Raw genomic sequence first — 21959 nt, 5'->3', positions numbered from 1 at the left:
TAATTCACGGATTGTCTTTCAATTTGTTGATAATTCTGACACTGTAACTGTTGCTGTCTTAGTTACTCCCTCATACATAACTGATTGTCTAAATTGCTGTTTTACCTTTTTTCTGTCTTTTTTTTTTTTTCCCTTGGGTTGATCTCACTTCTTACTATATGCCAAAGGCTGGCGTTAGGTAATTATGGACACAATTTGATACTTGCTTCTAAAACAGTTACTGTAAATCCTGTGGCCAAAAATCCATATTTCTTAGCAGCAGATTCTTTGCTTCATTTCCATATACAGTTTTTTGCACACAGATTGGGTTGTTTGCAAACATTGGTACCATCTAACTAAAGACATTCCTAAGAGACCACAGCTGATTTTTTAGTAAGTCATTATCATGGTTTCACTGACAGGGAGGAGTAGGATTCCATCACCTCAAATCCAGTGTCACTGTAAAATCAATGCATACAGTTTCAGTGAAGAGCCAGAAATACGCTGCATGCACTGATTCTGCTTATGTGTTTATATTAAGCATAACTGTGATTTTCCATGTTGATCTAAGATACAGCATTCAGTCTGTGGAAGAGACTGGGAGACCAAGACAGGAACCTAAAATACAAGCTAGCACATGGTGCCAAGAGAGAATGCACTCTGAGGCTGTAGTACAAGACATAGGTATGCAAGAGGATGTATTTCCTTACCAAATGGGTTAGATAAACATCTGTAGCCTGTCAGCTGGATACAGCGGAGTAAAGAGCAATCTTTTAAATTTATCCTTAGTGCAAATAGATTAAGTGCAGCTTGCTTTTATTTCTGTTGCCTACATCTATGTAATCCGTGTCTTTGCAGTTGGTTATCTCTTTTGGATTTTTTAAGTGTAAGTAATCTGCTTTTAACTTTCACCTAACTTCACAAAGAACTATTTCAAGGTCACTAGCTAGCACCAAAATGTTCTGTGGCTGTGGTTGTCCTTACAGCCAGAGGTCTGAACCACCCCTGCAAGTGCCCAGCAGTTGCCTGCTTTTCTCTGTAATACTCAAAGGCAAGAGGATATATCCCCATGTAAGGTGCAATAGTCTGCATTGAGAGTTAATAATGCAGTGATCTAAGGGAAAAAAAAAGTCTTTCTATCACCAGAAAAACTCTGGCATGTGGCAATTAATGGAGAGCATGCCTGCACCTGCAGAATCCCAGCAGAGTTGGTAGCCACCATTCAGGGCACATCCATAATACATCAATACTTAATACTGATCAGAGAGCAAATCACTAACTGAATAAGGAAAGTCTGCATATCTGCTATTAGCTCAGACACGAAATAAGTAAATGTGGAGAAAAGGTAAAATTATTTTTCTATATCTTGGTTGCATTTTACAAATATAAGCCTTAGAAACAAAATCAGCCTATAAAGTCCTTTGTCATTATTTCCTTCCCATTTCCCTTCCAGCCCAGCTAGTGCATTTGCAGGTGAGCTCTTCGAAACGATCCTCCCACGTAAGAAGCTATGGGAGCTATGAAATATTACCGCAGTCCAGTTATCTCTGAAATGCTGATCTGCCTGGCTAACATGGAGCTGAAATGCAGTTATTCCCTTTGACATGAAGTCAGTTGTGAATTTACCAGATGAATTTCCTTGACAAATGGCTACCACCCACTCAATCCATCACTTCAGGGAAGCTAGGCTGCCTCATACTTTTTCTTTCCTGTGCTTTTATCTTTTGTTCTGCCTCTCAGAAAGATCAAGGGGTAAAATCCAACCCAATATTCAAAAGTATGTGATTTAGAGCACCAAACAAGTAACAGAGATCCTTTAAAATTGCATATTATACAGTAATCATGTACTCCAGAATTTCCTCCTTTTTAATATAGAAAAATCAGCTAGAATTCTTCATTAATATTTTAATTGGCTTAAGTGTTGAGTTCCCAACTATCCACATGGTAATTTACACTTATACTGTAGCTGGTGGGAGTTGATTTATTTTTCTTTGTGCTAATCCAAGGATCTCAATTCCTGCAACAGGAAAGCTGCAGATGACAGTTGTACTGCAGGGGTGAAAGGCGCAAAAGAAAAGGTAAAATATGTGTGGAATAATTTTCCTAAAAACTAGAAGAAAAATATTTATTAATCTATCATCTATCATACCAGGTAGATTAAAATAGCTAATAAGCATTTTGTGTTGATGAACAACTCTCAGCCTTGTCTTATCTAAGCAGCCAATGGTGGAAAGGTGCATTTTTAAAGAATTAATATGTAAAATGCAATTTTTCTGTTCAGCACCTAGTCTGAGAAGAGGGAGAGGGTGCTCAGCAGGTATGCATCATCTTGGAAAATTAGGTGGCAGAGCAACCTATAAATTTCCTAACCTATGTATGTGCTACTTTCACATAAGCTCTGGGGATATCCATGAAAGCCACCATCCCAGTGCCTTCTCCTGCAGGGCACTGGCACGGCACAGAGCTGTGGACAAAGCAGGGCTGGAAAGGGGCTGCCAAGGGAAAACCTCGTTCAGCAGAAGACTTCTCCTTGCGGGCCTTGGCGTGTGGGGAGAGCAGGGTGCCCTCGGTAAGGCTCGGCTGATGGCGGGGCCAGGGCATGGAGACAGAGAAAGCCCAGACCTACAGCTGGTGTGAGCCTGGAAAGGGGCTTCCAGAGGAGAGGGCAGGCTGCCAAAATTTCTCTCCTTGTCTGAAGCAGGGTGTTGTCCGAAGCCCAGGGCTGACAGGTCGCATGGAGCTGCTCTCATGCGTCCCCCTCCCCTGCACGTCCCGGACCTGGTGCCCCAGTACCTTGTGCCTGGGGTTTCTGTGCCAGCAGTCCCTGACGATGGGACAGGGAGGAGGCACTGCCCCTCACTTGGCTTCCCTACTCTTTCCTCAAGAATCATAGGGATTGCTTTAGAAATTGTGTCATCTTTGTCACTGTATGGTTTTGCTGTTGTCGGTGGCATTGCTGTTGTTTTTTAATTTATTTCTTAAGGGCATGAGGCTTATAGGACCGTGGGGTTTGCCTGGATGTCTGTCTCTGTTGATTTGGGGGTTTTTTTGAGCCCAGTGGCAGATTTCAGCCAAATGTGACAGAGGGCTAAAGCTCTCCCAGATAATTAAGTAACAAATGTCATGAAAATAGACAAATGGGTAAAGGAGACAGATGCTGGAAATGCCCTTACTGTGGGAAAAGCTGCAGAGTGGTATCTCACATCATTAGGCACTAAAACAACTACATGGGAAAGGGGCCCTTGTAAATGCCCCAAACACAGAGTTAGCTTCAGCTGGGTTTGTGTTTCATGCATGCCAGAGCGGACCACTTATAAAAGCTCCACAGAAAGCAGGATTAATTCCTTCTGTGCCCAAATAGCTATTGGTTTACTGATTGGGGCCCCCTCAAAATGTTCTTTGGATTCAACTGTTTACATTTTTAGGAAAGATATTCTCTATCTGTAAACAGGTATGCTTAGGTGCATATGATTTAAACAGAAAAAATGCCAGTTTCCTTATTGTCCTCACAACCACTTTACTTGCGGTAAGATCTGCACTTCAAAGACTTAGAAAAATGGGCACAGCTAAGACTACATTGTTTTGTACCAACAAAGCTGTACCTGTCAGGAGAATTAAATCGCCATTGTGGGCAGGGCTGCATACGTTTACAGTGCGTGGAATTCAAGAACAGAGAGTAGAGCCCAGCTGAGAAATTAGGAGAATCAGCTCACACCATGGTATAGCGGTGCCCTAGCCATAATGTAGACGCAACAGTTACCCCAGCCAAAATGGCTGAAGCTAGCAAGATCAAGAGCTCCATACATTTCAGATTAACCATGTTGTTAAATATTCAACTGTCATGGTATCCTGGAATAACACCGAATGAGAGATACACAGGGACAAATAAGGCAGGCAAGTCCTACAGTGGCCAAACATTCCAGCTGTTCGTGGCCGCATCCGGAGCACAGCTGGGGACCAGTGCCAGATGGTCCTGGCAGTTTTGGGAATACAGTAAATTCCAGCTCCGGACAAATTACCTGAAAATTTAGAAGATGCCAGGAGGGTCATTTGCAAACCCATTCCTGGGGTTCTGAAGCTGATCACCCTTGCTCCTACCTTTCCACTATGCTGAAAACTCATGATGGGTTTTGTGGGACTTTAGCCACAGTCCAGAAGAGTGGAGGTCAGAAAATAGACACCTCTTGGCTTTGTAGCCCATAATTTGGGGAGTGGTTTAGATCTGTGGCTCAGCCCAAAGTTCAAGGGAGGGAGTAGAGTCAAACTTCGTTCTGTAGTCCAGCTCTATTTAAAGACATATTTTAAAATAAAAGCCTTTTCTGGATAGCCTGTGCAGAATTTATTACTAAGCAGATGCTCAGTTGTCTTTATAGTATCAAGCACTTTAATATTCTGTGCTATTTCCAATATTTCTGCTACCATCAAAAAAGAGAGAGAACAGTCTTCTCCTTTAAGTCTCTATTTTAACTTGGCGCTGGTTGTGCACTCCCCTGGGTGATTTCAGGTTACCTGCCTTCTGTGGCATGACATGGAGAATGACTATGAGTAAAGCACCATAGTATTTTAGCACATGTTCAGTACCAACAAGGCAGCATAAGCGAGGGGAGAAAACAGAAGCCTAATCATTACTCCATGTTCCTGGTGCCTAAAGAGAGATACTGTCCACCCACACAGTCTGTGATCAATGCCAAGTCTTTTGCAAACTTAGGGCTTTAGTTCAGCTTCTCTGATTTACACTTGTGCATTCTTCCTAGCTCCCACCTTTTTGGGGACATAATGAACTAACAGACCAGAAGCTATTCTGCCACAATGCACAAAAAAGACATGCTGGGGATGTAAAGGTGAGTTATAATTGCTGAGGAAGGTCCTCTCATTCGGAGAGACTAAGAACAAAGCCTCTTCGTATCTTTGTGGGCTTCATGAGATAACACAGTGGCTTAGACTTGATAGGATTTCACCAGGCTGTACGCAGTCACACAGAGCTGCCCGCCTAGGACCGCTTCACCCCTGTTCCCCTGACTTGCCCACTATTGCCAATGTTTTAAGAGCCGCTGCATCTTTTTTTCTCTCTGTGTGGGTGCTCCATAATGTCCCAAGCAGGGAATGGGTCTCTTTTGAATGAGCTCTGAAACACAGCTATGGTGACATCATTTCATTAAAAAGTGCCAGTATGAGATGCTCAGGAAATTCAAGAACATTTATCTACTGTCCTTGTTAAAAATAGATCACTTAAAATATTGTGTTGTGTTGTAATCAAGAGTAGACATGTTTCAGCCATGGGCAGATAGTGGAGAAGTTTCTGAGGAAGATAATTCACCCACTGCAGACACATCAATTAAGAAAATGCTTTTCACTTTACAAAAAAAATAGAAGAAACACAAAACACTGGGGGGTTGACATCTTAACATGAAAATCATGAATCTTATGTCAAAATTACCTAATGACATACAGCATGTGTAGGAAATAAGCATTTTAAGGGTCAAATTCCCTAGTAATATGAATAAAGGAATATTGTAGAGGAAGTCTGTGTAAAAGAGTGGGTATGGGCTAATCCATCTAAAATTTTCTGAATGCTATGCTTACCCTCCTTTTTGGCAATTCTTATAGTTCTGGTTACATTATAAATTAGAGCATCATCGATTGCCCCCAAAACTTAAAATGAGTTGAGAACTTGTGTTTCAATGAGAGCTTGCTGTAGGAGGCATAGACTCTAATTCAAACTCATCTTTTGGTGCAACAAGCATAGAACCTGTACTGTTTTAACAAATGCAGATAGTCTTTGAAAGAACCAGTTATTGGTAAGACTTTGCCTGTTTGTCCTATTTTGTCTATGGAAAAAAGTGAAGATAGGCTTTTTACACTGGAAGTTATAACCAGGAAAGAAAATGACAAATTAAAACAGCCTTACCAAAGGTTAACGTCTGGTGTACTAGAGAAACCTAATCTATTTGCCTATGAATATACAACGGCAATAAGGATTATCAGCAAGGGAAAAGGGGAGGGATTTTTAATCTGAAATAGCTACTATTTGCAGCTCGGCTGCCTTCTGTGGGGTTGTGTGTGCATGCAGAAGGGTACATGTTTGCTTAAACTTAGAAATCTCACTGAGGTTTTATATGTGAGAGTAACGTAGTTTCCTAGTAAGTAAAAGGGGTCCATGCAGGATTTTTATTTCATTTTTTTTCTACTTTCTCCCTCTCTAGTTTCCTATCAGGGAGAATATTTTTATTCCTCTGTGGCTCCTACTAATCAGGGTCATATTTCTCCCTACATGTTATGGGTCCTTATCAATACCAGGGTAAATTTTGCCACTGATGTCACTGAAGATGGGATTAGGCCTTTATATATAAGTATATTAGTGATCTAGAAAGATAAAACAAGGAAAATAACATAAAATCTCACAATAATAATATTCTTTTATATATAGTTATAATAATAATAAATATAATTATTTTTAAAAATTCCTAAATTGAGAAGAAAAGTCTGCTAAAACACTGGTTAAACAATACGTATCATTAATTCATACATGCTAACGGAAAGAGATTATGAGGTCACGTACAAATTAGGAGGCTTCAAGATTACAAGGTTGGGCTGGTGATAAAGCAACAACCCAATTAACTATTAATTGGGTTTAATGAGTACTCAGACCATCTCCTCTACTGCAGGGCCTGATCCTCCTATGCACTGCAACATATGCAGTCTTTTGTATGCAAACTAAGTAGGTGTACATTGTGACAGAAACAGGAAAATTATAACTCTACTTATTGCTTAGCATCTTAGCAAAGAAGACACTAATGACTGTACATTGCACAAGATTGTAAAGAATTCTTTTGATGAAATAAATGTTAAAATTTAAATTTCCTGTAAATATTGTCAAAAGCATCCTTTTAAAACTGTCTGCATTGTTATATTCAATTAACTCTGGTTTACAAGATTCTTGACACAGATTTTCTTTAAAATATACTAATATTATGTATTTTGCCTTTTCAGATCTATTATGAATAGAGTACTTTTGACTATTATGAATTCATTAGCATGATGCAATTTGTATTTAGAGTGTACAAATAATCTCTGGTCTCAGCAGAGCTGAATGAAAACACCGCCATGTAGCTCTCAAGGCTATGCTGGAGAGCACTATTTTTCTGTAACTGAGATTCATTATCAAGTAGGAGGCAGGGCTCCTCTTCACAAGGAGCTATATAAGAACAAGAGTAATTGTCAAGTCGTATTTCCTTTCTCAGGTTGTTGTATTCCTTGTCAACCCAAACCTAACCCAGGGTCCGATCTGGGGATGGTCTTTGCAGCAGGGCTGTTTCCAGGTGTGGAGAAAATGTGCTGCAGAAAGTGGTGTAGAGAGAGATGCTGAATTTGAAATGAATAGTGAATATAAAGATGCAATTTACAAACCATTGGTTTCTGTAATCAATACTATCCGGAGACTCATTGTACTCCATACCAAAGGGGTGTTACCCCCAAAATCCTAAAGACACCCAGGTGCCCTGGGCTTCACTTTGGGACCTCTCTGTGCTGCAGGGACAGTGAAAGGATGAGTGGAACTTGAGGGCAGCCAAGAGTCTCCTCAGCCTGAGGAAATGCCACCAGAGGGTGGTGTGAAGCCACGCTAGCTCACCTTGTGTGCCCTGTCCTTGCCCCTGCCCTGAGGGGTACCTGGAGGGACCCCAAGCACCTCGAGGCTGCTGCCTGGGGTGCAGGCAGCCAGCAGTGCTGAGTGGGGCCCTGGAAGCCCCTTGATTCTCCCACCAGTTAGCTACACAAGTCGAATCCTTGAGTATTTTAAGACAACCCTAACTATGCCAGAGCCTGTTCTGGCCTGTGGCCAGGAAAGAGCCGGAGTAATCAGAATAGGAAAATGTCTCACAGTGGTATTTCCCTCAGCTGCCCTCAGCTGCGCCTGGCAAGTCCATGCCACAGATGCAGAGAGAGGCCTGTGAAGGTGGTGGCCTGCAAAAAAGACGCTGGGCTGTTCTGGGACTGCGGTTTCAGGATAAAAAAAAGAGTAGCAAATATTTCACTCGGGGCTGTTCAGCTGGGATTTATCATGAAGGTTTAGTTGTCCATCTCACCCACCAGTTTACTTCCATGAGCGGAAAATTGATTTTAACCTTGTGTGGTTGTTTTTGCATCAATGATTGGGTGTGAAACATGAGCACTTTCATAAGCCTGATCTGAGAGGCCTTTGTACCAGTCGTGCTTAGGGCAGGCAGCCCCACATGGGCAAGAAAGAAGAAAATCTAGCCCCTGATGGCTCTCTTTTTTTAAAATGAAAACTCAACAGACTCTATAAATTGAGCAGTGCCCCAATCAGAAGAAGTGCCCTTTCCTGACAGCAGAAGTCAACAGGGCAATCAAAAGGTTATTTAGATCCTGCCCTCTGGAGCCTGAGATGCAATTGCCTTGTATTAGTGTTCATAACTAGAAAAACTGTTCATTATTGTAACATCAGTTCATCCGAACTGGGCGTGGCTGGGGGTTTTTTTTGCTTAAAGGAAAGATTGATAATGTTGGGGCAGGACAATTCAGATGGTGGGTATCTCACACAGTGTATAGCATCAATGGTCATGCTAGTTAGGATAGACTTTGAGGTCAGAAATGGGCCAAGTCTGGCCCCAGTATGTAATGTACATAGAGGAGCTACTAAGGTAAGTTTAGTTTGCACTACTGTCCCGATCCAATGTCGGGGAAGGTTTCGATATGATCCCAAGAGCGAGATTAAGACACAAATGAGGTCAAATGCCGTATACCCAAAAGAGTTTTATTATCAAAAGTATCAAAAGTAGAAAATATTAGTGATAGGAGAGAATGGAAGAAAAGGCAGAAATCAAGCAAGCAGTTGGGATAGAGCTGCAAGGATAGTCACCACCACGGATCCAGCGGCGTCCTGTTGGTCCTCAAACTTCAATTCTTCGGTGGTGAGTGCACACCATGGCTTGTCTCCACGGTTTTTTATAGGGCATAGTTCGATGATGCATGCACATGCGTACTGTTCATGCACTGTTCACACGCTGCAGGTTTTGTCTATCACACGACCTTCTCGTGATCAACACTAGAAACCAGTATCTTATCTCAAAGACTACAGTTTCCATGAGAATGGTAGTCTCCACATTCCTGCATGCTTTGTTGGGCTTCAGCCCGTTTCCTCCCCTGGATGCCTCAGTGGCCTGGTAATCATCCTTATGGACAGAGGAGTGTCCTGCTTAAACAGGCCATCTCAGAGAAAGAAGGGCTCGAGATAAGCAGTTCACAATTCAGTCTCTCACATCAAACAATCCTTGAGATGAATGGCTTGAGATGACAGTCCAGTCTCTCACACCTAACAATCTTTGAGACAAACAGCTCAAGATAACAATTCAGTCTCTCACAACTACCCAGGCTAGTACACCTTGTTTTTTAAAAGGCAAGTGATCTCCAGGGATGACTTAGAAGCCCTAGAGAAAACAGTATCCCTCGGCATTACTACCTCCTTCACTTTTCTCTGTCTGTGAAGATGCCCATCAATGCTCAGTAAGACATACTATAAATAGGGGGAGGGAAGACAGGTAAATACTCAAAACAGATGAGGAGCGGAAAGAGGAAGAAAGTATTATTAAGATAACATTTACTCTGGCTTTCCTGCATCAAGGAAGGGCATCTAACAGAGAGTGCAAATGTGTGCTGCAGTCTGAATCCAAGCAATCATTATGGTCTGATACATGAAATGGCTGCTGATGCTCCCAGAAATAGACTCTGTGAAATACATCTTTTGCTGATTTTTTTTTTCCCAGTTTGAAAGGACAGAGCAGATGTAAACCTAAAAGACTCGTTAATAAAATATACTTTTTACCAGAGGAGTGAAATTAAACAGGAGGATCTTGAGCTGAATTCTTTATCTTCTAAAGTATAAGAAATAAGTATATTCATTATGATGATCGGCTTGTCTTCCTGCTCCGAGGAGCCTGAGTCCAGACTGTTCTCTCTTGTTCTCAGTCTTGTTCTTTGACCAGTGTGAAGCTGTTGGTGAATCTATGCCAATCATTAAGTAGCATTAAGGTGAAGGTTTCAGGATCACAGAATAGGTCTAAGCCATATTTAAGAGCAGAGAGGTCAGTTCAGAGCCTACTTAAACCTCTAAGTTGTGTGACCAAGGAACCAATGAAACAGCTGTGGGTGACAGGCCTGTCAAGTGAGACTTCTGGAAAGGAAGGCAGGCAAAGAGGACACTGATATTCTCACCCAAAGAGTTGCTGCAAAAAGTGTTGAGTGGATGTGAAAGATGAAAGCCCTAGCAGGAGACATGCTTTTTGTGCTTTTTTGGCTAAGCTTCTAACAGTGAGCCGCGAAGTTGTCATTCAGCCCTTGTCAGCTGTAATATGTAAGCCACATGCAAGGCAGCTCTATACAGCTGAAAGGAGTGCTCCTAGATAGTGGAGTTGGATTTGTAGCCTGCCATCAGGACAGTCAAACATACATTGCTGCGGTGTGAATTATGAAAGTTAGTTTCCAAATGGCCAAGGGGCAATAAACATTAATATAAACTAGACCTGGGCCCACGCCAAATAACCCCAACTCTCAGGGTGTTTGGATTGCAAACATTTGATTGGGATCCAAGCTTTGCAGCTGGCCTTATCTCTGCAGTGGCCAAGCCAAAACCCCGGGGTTTGTGGCCACCTGGCACATTCTGTGATCCAAGGATGCAGTGTCTGATTACCTGCTCCTTTGCCACTTCCAGCTAACAGTCCTTTTTATCAACTGTCCCATGTGCTTCCTGTCTTGCTCTGGTACTCTTTTTCTGGCTTCATGTTTTTTCTCTCTCTTATTCATACTGAAAGTTGTCTGTATAAGGGACATGCTTTAAGTCTGTCGTGAGCAACTTTGGGTAGAATTATGCAACACTGAAAAATCATCAATGGAAAGCATGGAGTCTGAGCATGAACTTTGTACCTTCCATGCAAGGCTGAAAAAGGGCACTAGGCTACTGTGCTTGTGAAACAGAGGTGGGCAAGAAGTACATTTAAAAAACACACCCAATTCAACTCGGAAGACCTTCTGATGTTTTAAAAGACATAGTAGGGCTGGTTAGCAGTAGGTGCCTGCAGAATCCGAGCCAGAAATCTCCAACCGTTCCTGGGGTCAAAGACTGGACTCTGCAACCGTCTGTGTTTATTCTTTCCACCTCAGATACCACTGACTAAGTTTCAGATGGAGATTGGCAGTCTTATTCCGTGTGTTTTTATTTGCTGGGATGTAATGCACAGAGAATCACTTGGACTTGCCAAAATACACACTTGATGCCCTGTTTCACCTCCAGCAGCAATAGCCACGAAAGGAGTTGTGTGATTACCCTACTCTCGGTGGATTCTCCTTTTCTCCCTGGACCTTGGTAAGGGGCAGAAAGAAAACACCGTGCCTTGCCCTAAACCTTAAAGCCAGACCAGCATTGTGATTCTACAGTTTCTGGATTTTTTCCTGTCTTCTGTAAAAGAAATAGTCAGACATGATGTAAATGTCAAAGAATGATGACTTTTGCTAAATTCTAAGAGGTTAATTGACATATTAATTATCAGTAATTAATATATGCATATACAGACAGGAGAAGGGGAGATTTTATTGATGTGAAATTTGTCCATTAGCTACACTTCACACTCATCAAATCCAATGTTTCTGAAGCAGTAAGACTACTAATCTACATTATGGATTCTGCTTGGGTAATTGTGATGTGTATTTAATACCCTCATCTTAAAACAGAACAAGGGGATGCTGAGCTTGCATCTGGAGTTGTCTCAATTTCCTCTTCTCACTTAGTGGCTGAAAAACACATGAAATGTTATGAACATTTCATGTCTGGTTGTAACTGTTTCTGTTTTTAGCTGAACAGGTTTCTTGAGTCTACGTTTCTGGCTATAGTAATTGTATTGTTGACTCACGGTCATGCAAGGAAAAACTTTGTAGATTCCACACTGATAAAGTATCTCCAGGGATCTTATCTGAACTTCTAGAAAATCAAAGGTTAATAATATTGTCTGAGACAGTCAAGTGAAATCTTCAGTTTCCAACTTTTTGAGAAATAGCTCTGTTCACTGATATTTAAACTTAGTGCTGTGGCAAGTCTTCATGGCTTTATATCTGATCAGTGTATATATTTTCCCTCTGTTTTTCACCGTTCCCACTGATATGGGAACATGCTAGACCAAGTTTTCTGTACAGACCTTTCTCTACAGGCCTCCTGGATCAGGAGTATGCCTTTCTTTAGAATTTAAAATTTTTTGAAACAGTCTGGATCGAGGACATACCTGGGTGTCTAGACTCCCAGTGACAGTCTTGAAAGTAGACCCAGCTCTGCTCTGCCCAAGCCCTACAAGCTTCAAGGGCCTGCCAACATCATCAAAACACAGTTCCTTAAAGTGTGGGTGTAGGCATGAAAATTACTCCATTAATACCACAAAGCTTTATGTCTCCATTCACATGGGAGTGCTGAATATGTCTGACAATGTCTTCAGCTGTTCAGGGTTGAACACTAATGTGCTTGTGTTTTCTGCTTGGTTATGGGGTTGGAGTGGGTAGGTAGAGTTCTGCTTATTTTTCAGCTCACGTCTCATAAATACGCCGATATGTTGTTGTCATCTTCTCCACCCAGACTGCTGCAGGAACCCCAGTTTCACTGCCTGTTCTCACTTACTGGGTTGTTTTTTTTTTAAATTAATTCATTTTTGCTGGAACACGATTCAGAGGTGATGGCTTTCACAAGGGCTGTCCTGGCACGCATGATCTTTGACAGTCTCACTGAGACTATGGGGCAACCCATCATTTGTATAGGGGATAGCAAGTAGGCAAATTACAGTGCAAATCTACCATAATGCAGCTTCAGCCAGAAACAGACAGCTCCAGGTTTTGCAGTATCACCTACTGAGACCCCAGGAAAGGTTGGAAGGTCAAACTGTGAGCTGTTTCACTTTCATCTCTTTGTGAAGGCCATGAAATTCTTTGTAGACATTTTAACAAATAATGCTTCAGAAATATATTTTCCCCTAACATCCTGATCCTTTTTATTTCCCAAGTATAAGAGCCAACAACAACTCAGCACGCATGTTTTAAGTTGAATAAAAGGAGCTGGTAAGAATGCATGTTTCACCCTTCCAGAGGGGTCATTATAAAAGAAGTGAGGTTAAAAATAATGTTAACGTGATCTACAAAAAAATGAACTCTTCATTTTTCTGCATCTTTTAAGACATTCTGAAACGACTCTGCATGAGCCCTTCTCTCATCCTTCTTTTCCCTTTTACCCCACACCCAGCCTCTCCATCTCAGAAAAGGAAAGGTTTTGGTACCTCTGGCTATAACTGAAAGAGGGGACCCTCAATGCTCTACCAGATCCATCTTAGGATGAAGTCCAGAGGCATGTTTTCCCCTTTTGCCTCTGGCACTATGTCACCATGGGAAGAAAATCAGGCTCCCAATTGTAATGGTTGCAGTGATGTTGCAGGGTGCACCTCTCTGCTGCTCTAGTCTCCATTAACCTATACAAAGGCAGATCTTCAGTGAAACCCAGAGAATATGCAGGAAATTTGAAATGACATTGCTGGTGCTCTATCCTTAAAAAGCAAATGTTACTGAGTGTTTAAAGACAACTTTTTTTTTTACAAAACGGTTAACAGATTCAAGACTATCTTTGTCAAAAATGCAGGAGAACACATCCTGAAATAATTGTAAATGTGTCCACCTTGACCTGCTACTCCTGGTGTCCTCCATGGACTGTGGAGTTCATGGTATGCTGCTGCCACAGGGAGCTGTCTGCTGAACAGCCTTCTTTTAGGAGGATGCTCAGCATCATCTTAAAAATAAGTTCCCTTCAGGTATCTTAGATGGACAGCAAGAACTACAAATCTGTCCATTTAGGCACTTCTATAAGCACTTTGCAAGCCTAAAGGTCTTTCAGCATCTTATATTTAAATGCTGGATCCTAAATACCTGGAGAACTTGAAATGAAGAATTCCCCACCCTGAAATTTCAATGTGTGGTACAAATCAGTTTAGCAGCACAGTTGTGTTTTCTGGATTCACCACACAGGCTTATTCTCAGTGATGAACTGGTACTTGCTGGCCCTGGAGGCAAGCAAAACCACAGCAGTGGTTTAATGGTGATCTCCTGGGCAGTACAGGAATGTCAGAGCTCAGGACGCTAGAACATCTGTATTATTAATGGACTTAATAGCATAGTTATTAGCACTATGTCACTAATAATCTTACCATCAAAATGATTACGATTATTATTATTAATATAACAATGAACATAATTAACAATGACAATTCTTAACATTAACACAATTATGAGCTCTTTATATATTCTGTGAGGAGGTGTGCTCTGGTATACATAGTATCTTCTTATTTTATCCTCCCAGATTTTCTCAGTCCTCTTCTGCTTTTTTCCCCCCTTGCAGCTACTGTCTTTCCATTCCCATGTTTAATCCTTCCTCTCTGTTGTCCCAAAAGTCACTCTTGTCCTTGGCTCTTCTCCTACTCAAGGGAATTGTCAGTCTCCAATTCCACAGGATTTGTCCCCAGCGTGTCACGAATGTTGGAGATGTGTAACCAGGGCTGGATTCACAGCACACGTGGGACACTCACCTTCACCCCTGGAACTAGGGTAGGAAGCCCTAGTTTGTGGTGACATAGATTCATGTTCACTCTTGATATGTTTCTCTAGAAGTCTCATGTGTAGAATAAGATAAAATGGAACAGAATAAAGCAGAATAGTACTACTGAACATTATTAAAAGATGAATATAAGAAACATCACCTTATAACAATTAGTATTAAGAATATAATTCTTCTTATGAAATCTAGGCATCTTACTGAAGTGAAAAGTCAAGTTCAATGTGGATACTGCCTTGGCTACTTAAAATTTTTGGCTAAGCTGTACTGTGTGCTAGCCGGATTTTGAAATTACTAATGGGATTTGCATTGGCTTCAAAGTATATTACAGCAGCTCATAAAGCTCCATGTGAGAGGGACAACGTTCCTGCTGTTTTAGTGTTCACTGTTTCTGTTCTGGGATGGATGGCATACAAAATGTGGGAGAGGGGTATGGCATCTTCAGACTGAGGCACATCCCTTCTTTTTTAACCGCCAGTCTCAATAGTAAGAAACCTGTACCTGCAGAAGGACCAGCTATTGAGCCTGGAGCTTCTGAGACAGAGACAGGGGAAAATTGACCCCTTTTCCCATTTGTTCAAATGCAGCTCAGAAATTACAAGCACAAATTGCATTTGGAAACAAATTAAACTGTCCCTTGAAAATTTGACCTCATGCTTTCCAAGGTTCACATTACTACAGTGGCTATTTCAGTTTATGACTACTTCCCCATCACCTTCAGGCCCAGATCTGGGAAGCAAAGGCTGGCATGGGCTTCTCTATCACCATTAGTGCCACATGGTATCACACATGCAGTCTCAGTAATGCAACTGCAGATGGAACCTGGTGGCTCACACACACGCATGCATATGTACACATCTAAATAACAGCTGCATCTCGTCCCAAAATTACCCAAGTGCCACCTCACCAATAGACATTCCAACAGACTACAAGGTGTATGAGGCAAGGACTGCTTTTTTAAAGTGTATGTACTTTTGTAAATATACATATGTACACACACATACATATATTTATGTATGGAGAGAGGGAGAGAGACATGATATATATGTAAGTACAGAAACATGAGCCTGATGGTGCCACTAGGTGTGGGCAATTATGAAACTAGCTAAAGATAATATTAATAATGTATAAACATTCTTTTTTCCAGGTATGGTTGTTTGTTCTTATGCATGGTCAGAAGAAAAAACCAATAATGAATTCTAAAATTGATTTATAACAGTGCCATGAGCAACATCTTTGCATTTCCTAGGTGTTTAGAGATCAGGGACCCTGTCAAGCCTGGCAGTTGTGTGGGTAATCCCAAAAGGGGAAAGTGCAAAACTCCACCTTTCCCAGTGGAAATTTTGCAGAGGATGCTGCCACAACTGTGGTTGAGTCCTACCATCGTTGAAAAGGACAGGGAGGAAATGAGACGTGTAACATCAGTGCCTGGCTTCAGCAACTGTGGAAACTTGCCATGTATTCTGTGCATCATTTTTATAGCCCTGATCATGACATATGATAGACGCCAGAAAATAGTCTCTTATCATCATTTCGCAGACAGTCTCTCTTTCAGTATGTGCCCTGGGCATGATCCTGCCAGTTTCACTGGCACAGATACGGAAGAAAGTATTTGCTCTTCTCTGTAACCTATTTACAGGGATTTCTTCTGAACTCCCAGAATTTCCCCTGGAGTAGGACAACCCCATGCTGTTCTCAGTTAGTGTTATGAATAACATTTTCCAACAAAAAATGCGGCTGCATTCAGCCCGAAAGATTTCTGTCACAAAACATTTGCCAAATACAGCCCAGGATTTAATTTGGAATTTTGACTTCTGGGGTGTCCTGCTCCTAAGTTGGGGACCTTGGGATTCCAAGTTCATCAGCTCAGCATAAGCTAGCTCTTCCCTGCTTGGCATGGGAAGCAGAAAAGCCCAGGAATCCTTGGCTATAAAGTAGGCCACAAACCTTGGAGTTTCAGGCAGCTGTTCAAGAGAACCGACTTTCCTTGCATCAATGAAATGAGGAAAATGGCAATTTTATTGAGCAGATGTAGGTTCTGGGGAAAATATTTAATCAGGGAAGTATCATATGTCTTAGGTTTGGAAAAAAAAAGTTCTCAGAATTTCTAGTTCATAGGAAATTGTGAAACCTTTTAGGTTTTGGTTAAATTTTGATTAAAGTGAAATTTGGAAAACATTGTTTTTCACACACCAAAAAAGCTACTTTACCACCAGTTCTCCTTCTGCTGCAAGCTAGGGCTGATTAGGCAAAGAGGTGGCCAAATAAAATGAATAGCCGTGCCACTAATCTCTCTCACATCAGTGAAACTTGAGGAAAGTTCACAGCATCATTGATGCTATTGTAACTAGGCTTTGAAAGCAGGATAGGAAATAAATGTCACTGCCTTGTCAAAGAGATGTAAGACTTATACTAGCTGTATATTTGCCCTCTGGGCAGTAGGAAAGCAGTGAAAAAAAGGATGGAAAAAATAGAAGCACCTGAAAACTGTAATGGAAAAGTAAAGCAAATAACCCAAACTGTTTTGTAGTTATGCCTAAGAATATAAATTTCCATTTACCCTACCCAGTCTTGAAATACCAGGGGTGTTCAGGAACACATCACAGGAACCTCACTATGTCTCATCTCCATAGCTCCCAGAGAAAGGGAATGATGCAGTGTCATGTAATGTCCTCTTCATGCTACAAATGCACTTCAGGATCACGAGTGGGCAGAAGCCACTGGCAAGGCTGACCCTAACATGGGAGGTACAAAATACAGTGCTGCCACCTGAGACGCTTGGATTTGGCCACTGAAGAGCAGGAGCTGAAGGGTTTCTGAGCATTAAAAAGCTGTAGCACCTGGTCCAGGGCTTTCTCTCTGTGCAGTTTTAGATAACCAGAATCTCTATCTTCTTTCTGTACAAGGAAAACAGGCTTACCTAGCCAAGAAAAAGGAAAAAAGTTACCCACCTGCCAGTGGACTGGCAGATTCTAAATACACATACCCTTGTGCACTCACATACAGCAGTTAGGTGCAATCCGTTTGGCTGCACAAAGCGGTCAATAATGCTATTGCAAGGCAAATGAAAACAAAGAGTTTGTCTTCAGTGAAGTTTTTTGTTCTAAATAAAATGAACCTGATCGGCAGGTGCTTTTAAAGAAGTTCCTTTTATATGGAAATGGAACCCAATGGGGGGACAGAGACACAGTACTCTGTGCAAAGGTAATTAAAAAAGAGACGGTTTACATGGGAATATGGGACCTTGTGTCTTTGCGTACCGTATTTTAATGAAACAGTGGTTTTCTTTTTTTTATTTTGTGGAATGTGGACCAGCAGGTCAGTTGCACAAGATGTTTGCTGCTCCCATTTTCCCCTTGCTTGTGCCTTTGGCTTGGATAAATTCCTCTGAAAACCAGCTTTACAGAGCATCGAGTCAGGCAAGCTTAGTAGAGACACTGTGTAGCTCAGCTAGTCAATGTGCTGCAGCAGTTGGCCCACGACAGTAAACCACCTCCCCTTAAAACTAATGTCTTGAATTACTAAATAAATTCATCAGTTTCTAAAGATAGATGTGACAGAGCAACAGCTCTCAGGCTGGGCAGACCAATTACTCTGTTATATAAGAAACTTGGCCTTCTGGGCAATGTCAAAATTTGCCTGCAAAGAGTTTGGCCAAAGGTGAACAGCAAACAGGAACCGTGATCGCTTCGCTTTGTCTGACCTCCCCATGGTTTTCTCTAGTATGTGGCCATCTAATCTGGTCTTAGAGCCACATTTTACTTGCATTTTAGATTTTATCATCATTTTACATTTTACCTTTAGTGTCGCTGTGAGAAGAAGGCTGGGATAGTTTTAAAAAGAGGACTGAGCAAAGAGGAAGGAGAAAGATACCAAAACCTGTAGCCTGAAATGATGGGTTTAAGTCAGACTCCTTGTACGAATATTGATCTTTCCTGGTGAAGAAGACAGAAGGCAGCTGTGAACACACCTCCTGACTGCCTCACTGAGACCCGCAACTGGTGGGATGAGCATTACCTGTGGTTGCACACATGCCATGCGGGAACGATCAGGCCCACCAGGCTTTTGAGTTGCACGTACAAAGATCTGAACTCTAACCGAGGCGGGAGATTTTTATGAAGAGATCAACATGAACCATGCTGCTGAAAGCTCTCCACTGCTTCACACTTGCAATCTGGCACATGGGCTCCTCAGAACAATAACTGATTTAGCACTTAGCCCAAAGACTTCATCAGTTTAAAAAATCACAATTTTCTCTGAACACTTTGTGCATTACATTACTATGGAAGACAAATTCCAGTGGAAAAAAAGAAGAGAAGTATTAGTGAAATGGTTAAAGAAATGATTCTATTTTTTCCTTTGTGAATCTGATGGCATTTTGCAGACAGTTCCATGTTTTGCTTGTAGATTTTATAGCTCTGGTCTCTGATTTATGTGTTTTTGATATATGACCAGAGAAAAACATTTTTTAAACCAAACAAAAAATTTGTCTTTTTTGTCCCCCAAAATGGCCTGGGGGACTTATGACATAATCTACTGCTATTTAAAGCTCACTTCCTTGAAGTTGGTTAGAGAATTGATCCTGTGTCTTTAAAAAATAGAATAGCAAAATGTTTATTAACAGCAAACCCAGGATCATGAAAATGATCTTCTTCCATTATGCTCTTAATAATGAACAAATCAACATATTTACCTTCAAACCGCAACATGTAACTACGGAGAAATCCAGCTGCCTCAAGTCTAGAAGGCACAAAGCTCTTCAAAATCATGAAGTAAAATCCATCTTCAAACAAAATCACAGTGCAATGATCTCGGTCTGACTCCAGCTTCCCTTCTGTATATATTTGGAACCAAATCCTGGGCTAACAAAGAATGAACTTGTTACCTTGCAAATGGTCAGCAGAAGGCCTTTTCCTCACTTCTGTCTTACTGAAACCTTCTGGCGAGTAAGCAGGACAGACTTTGTGAATCAGCCCTATGCCTGACTTATGCGCAGAGGTGAATGCTATCCTGAAACAGGAGAAAAAAAGAGGTGATTCAGAATGAGCCTTGCTAGACTTAAATAGCGGTTTTAAATTTTCAGAAGTAAGAGTGCAAATTATTAAATCTGCAGCTGTCTAGGTGAAAGCAAGTGACTGGTTGATCTCAGAAGATTTGGGACCAGATTCACCCATATGGTTTGAGTCATTCTGACAATAGAAAACAGCTGTAAAACTGTTTCCCTGGCCAGAAAAAGTTGGGTTTATGGTTGCTTTGTGTCTCCCAGCATCTGATGAATACAGTCCTTTGTCTCAAGAAGCATCCGAAAACCCAGATGCTTATCTGCATTTCTCAGCTAAATAAATTGTGATAGCAATTTTGTGGTGATAGCCCTTCGTGAGCTTTTTCAGTCATTTTTGGTATTGAGTAATTGGTAAGAGAATGCTTGAATACAAATTCTCTCTGTGCCAAGAGGAGGTTATATCTTTTATGGACTTCTTTTATTAAAAGGAAGACCCTGCTCTGGGAAACTTATGGTTTGGGTATAAAAGTGCAGAAGGACAATTAACAATCAGCCTAGATAGAGAGAAGAAGACAAACAGTGTGGGAAGAAAGTTTAAAAAGGAAGAGTGACTGAGCACTTGCACTCGGCTCATTTTCATGTCTTAGTAGGTCTGCAGGGGGTTGTTTGTTTTTTATCTCTGTTTCTTTGATGGACTCAATGGGAGGACTGGGGCTTAGACGTTTTATGAGATGAGTATTTTGAGAAAAGACTTTAAAGAATAAGGAGTGGAGGCATAGTGGATTGGATCAGGAAGGAAATTTCAGGCAGGGGGGCTCCATTGAACAAGGCACCAGAGAAAGAGCTGGCAAAGCAGATGTGCGCAACTGGAGCCAAGTAAATGAGGCAAGCATCCTTGGATGAGACCAGAGCTCTTCCAGCAGACTTTCCATACTTCTACTCCCGCTCCAACTTCAAGCCTGAAATGCATGGAAATAGAGAGTGGGGAGGTGCTGATGGAAACAGGATTGCAGTGGCAAAAAACTAACTCAACATCCTCAACTTTCAAAAAAGATGTATTTACTGCTCTGAATTGAGAGTTTAGATTAGTAATTTTGTCTGTTTCCACTTCCTTGCACCAGAAGATAACAGCGTTTTCTAATTCTTTTTATAGATTCATTTGCAAGAAGTCTGCTGTGTTTTCATGTTTGCCTGAGACCACTTGCACGCTTGTATTCTCCGAATGCAGAGACTCTGGAGACTGAGACTGAAAGAGGTCCTTTATTGTTTGCTCTCTTGCTCAGTCTCTCTCTTTCTTCCCCTCACACATATTCTTTCTCTTTTTCTTCTCTCCCGTATCTCTGAAGGAAATGTTTTGAAATGTGCACTTTCTCAGTCTTGTCTGAATGCTCTTTCGATTAAAGGTCAAAAATACAATTCTTGTCATTGTGTAGATACCAAACAGAATGGTAAAAATGGAACAGTATCTGTTCTGTGGACTACATTAAAAATAACCAAAAGCAACAGCTTTAGGACTGATTGAAAAAGTCATGCAAATGTGTAAAATCTAACAGCCTTAGGACACAGTTTAACACTTTGAGATATATTGCATACTTTTATAAAGATTCTTTAAAAGTTGGCAGAAGATAAATCACCTTTTCCAATTATTTTGAAATTATGCAAGCTAGGCATACTGCAACTTTTGATTACAAGTACTTACTGAATTGCATATTCTCCAAATACGACCCTTTCAAGGTCACACTCAGATCTATACCACAATGGCTTTCAGTCCACTGATGGTCTGAGGGTTCTCTGCCCTTCCGCTGGCAGCAGTGGGAGTTAGACAAGTACAAGAAGATAGGAAACTCTTACTGCTTTGGGGCTAGTAAGACTTTGCACCCATTTTAAATAACTTTGCATCAGTGAAATGGCAATGCAATGACAAAAGAGGCAAGATCAGTGTTTGAAGGGTCTTGAATTCACATATGCCTATTTCTCTATTCCTTATGACCATAAGATCATTATAAAATTTCATCAAGTTAACTAAAGCACTAGCTATTAAATAGAATGCAGAAGGTAAAAAAAAATATAAAAATCACACAGATCACAAGAAAAACCCATGTGATAAATATCAATTGCAGGATATTCTTCAGCTGTTCCTATTGACACTATAAGCAGTGTTATGCTCTTTGCAAATATGGAACACATATCTATTGGCCATGGGAGCAAAAATAAATCATTCATTTAGTTTAAGCAATTCAATAGACAATGACATGCTAGCAGTAAAGGGAAAAACTTTTAGGTCCTTTTAGAAATAAGCATTGCATATACCTACATAGAGAGTAATGTATTCTC

This window comes from Harpia harpyja, chromosome 2 (genome assembly GCF_026419915.1).
Source record: "Harpia harpyja isolate bHarHar1 chromosome 2, bHarHar1 primary haplotype, whole genome shotgun sequence".
Classification (NCBI taxonomy): domain Eukaryota; kingdom Metazoa; phylum Chordata; class Aves; order Accipitriformes; family Accipitridae; genus Harpia; species Harpia harpyja.
The sequence above is the reverse complement of the archived record's forward strand: the minus strand, read 5'-3'. Positions refer to the sequence as shown.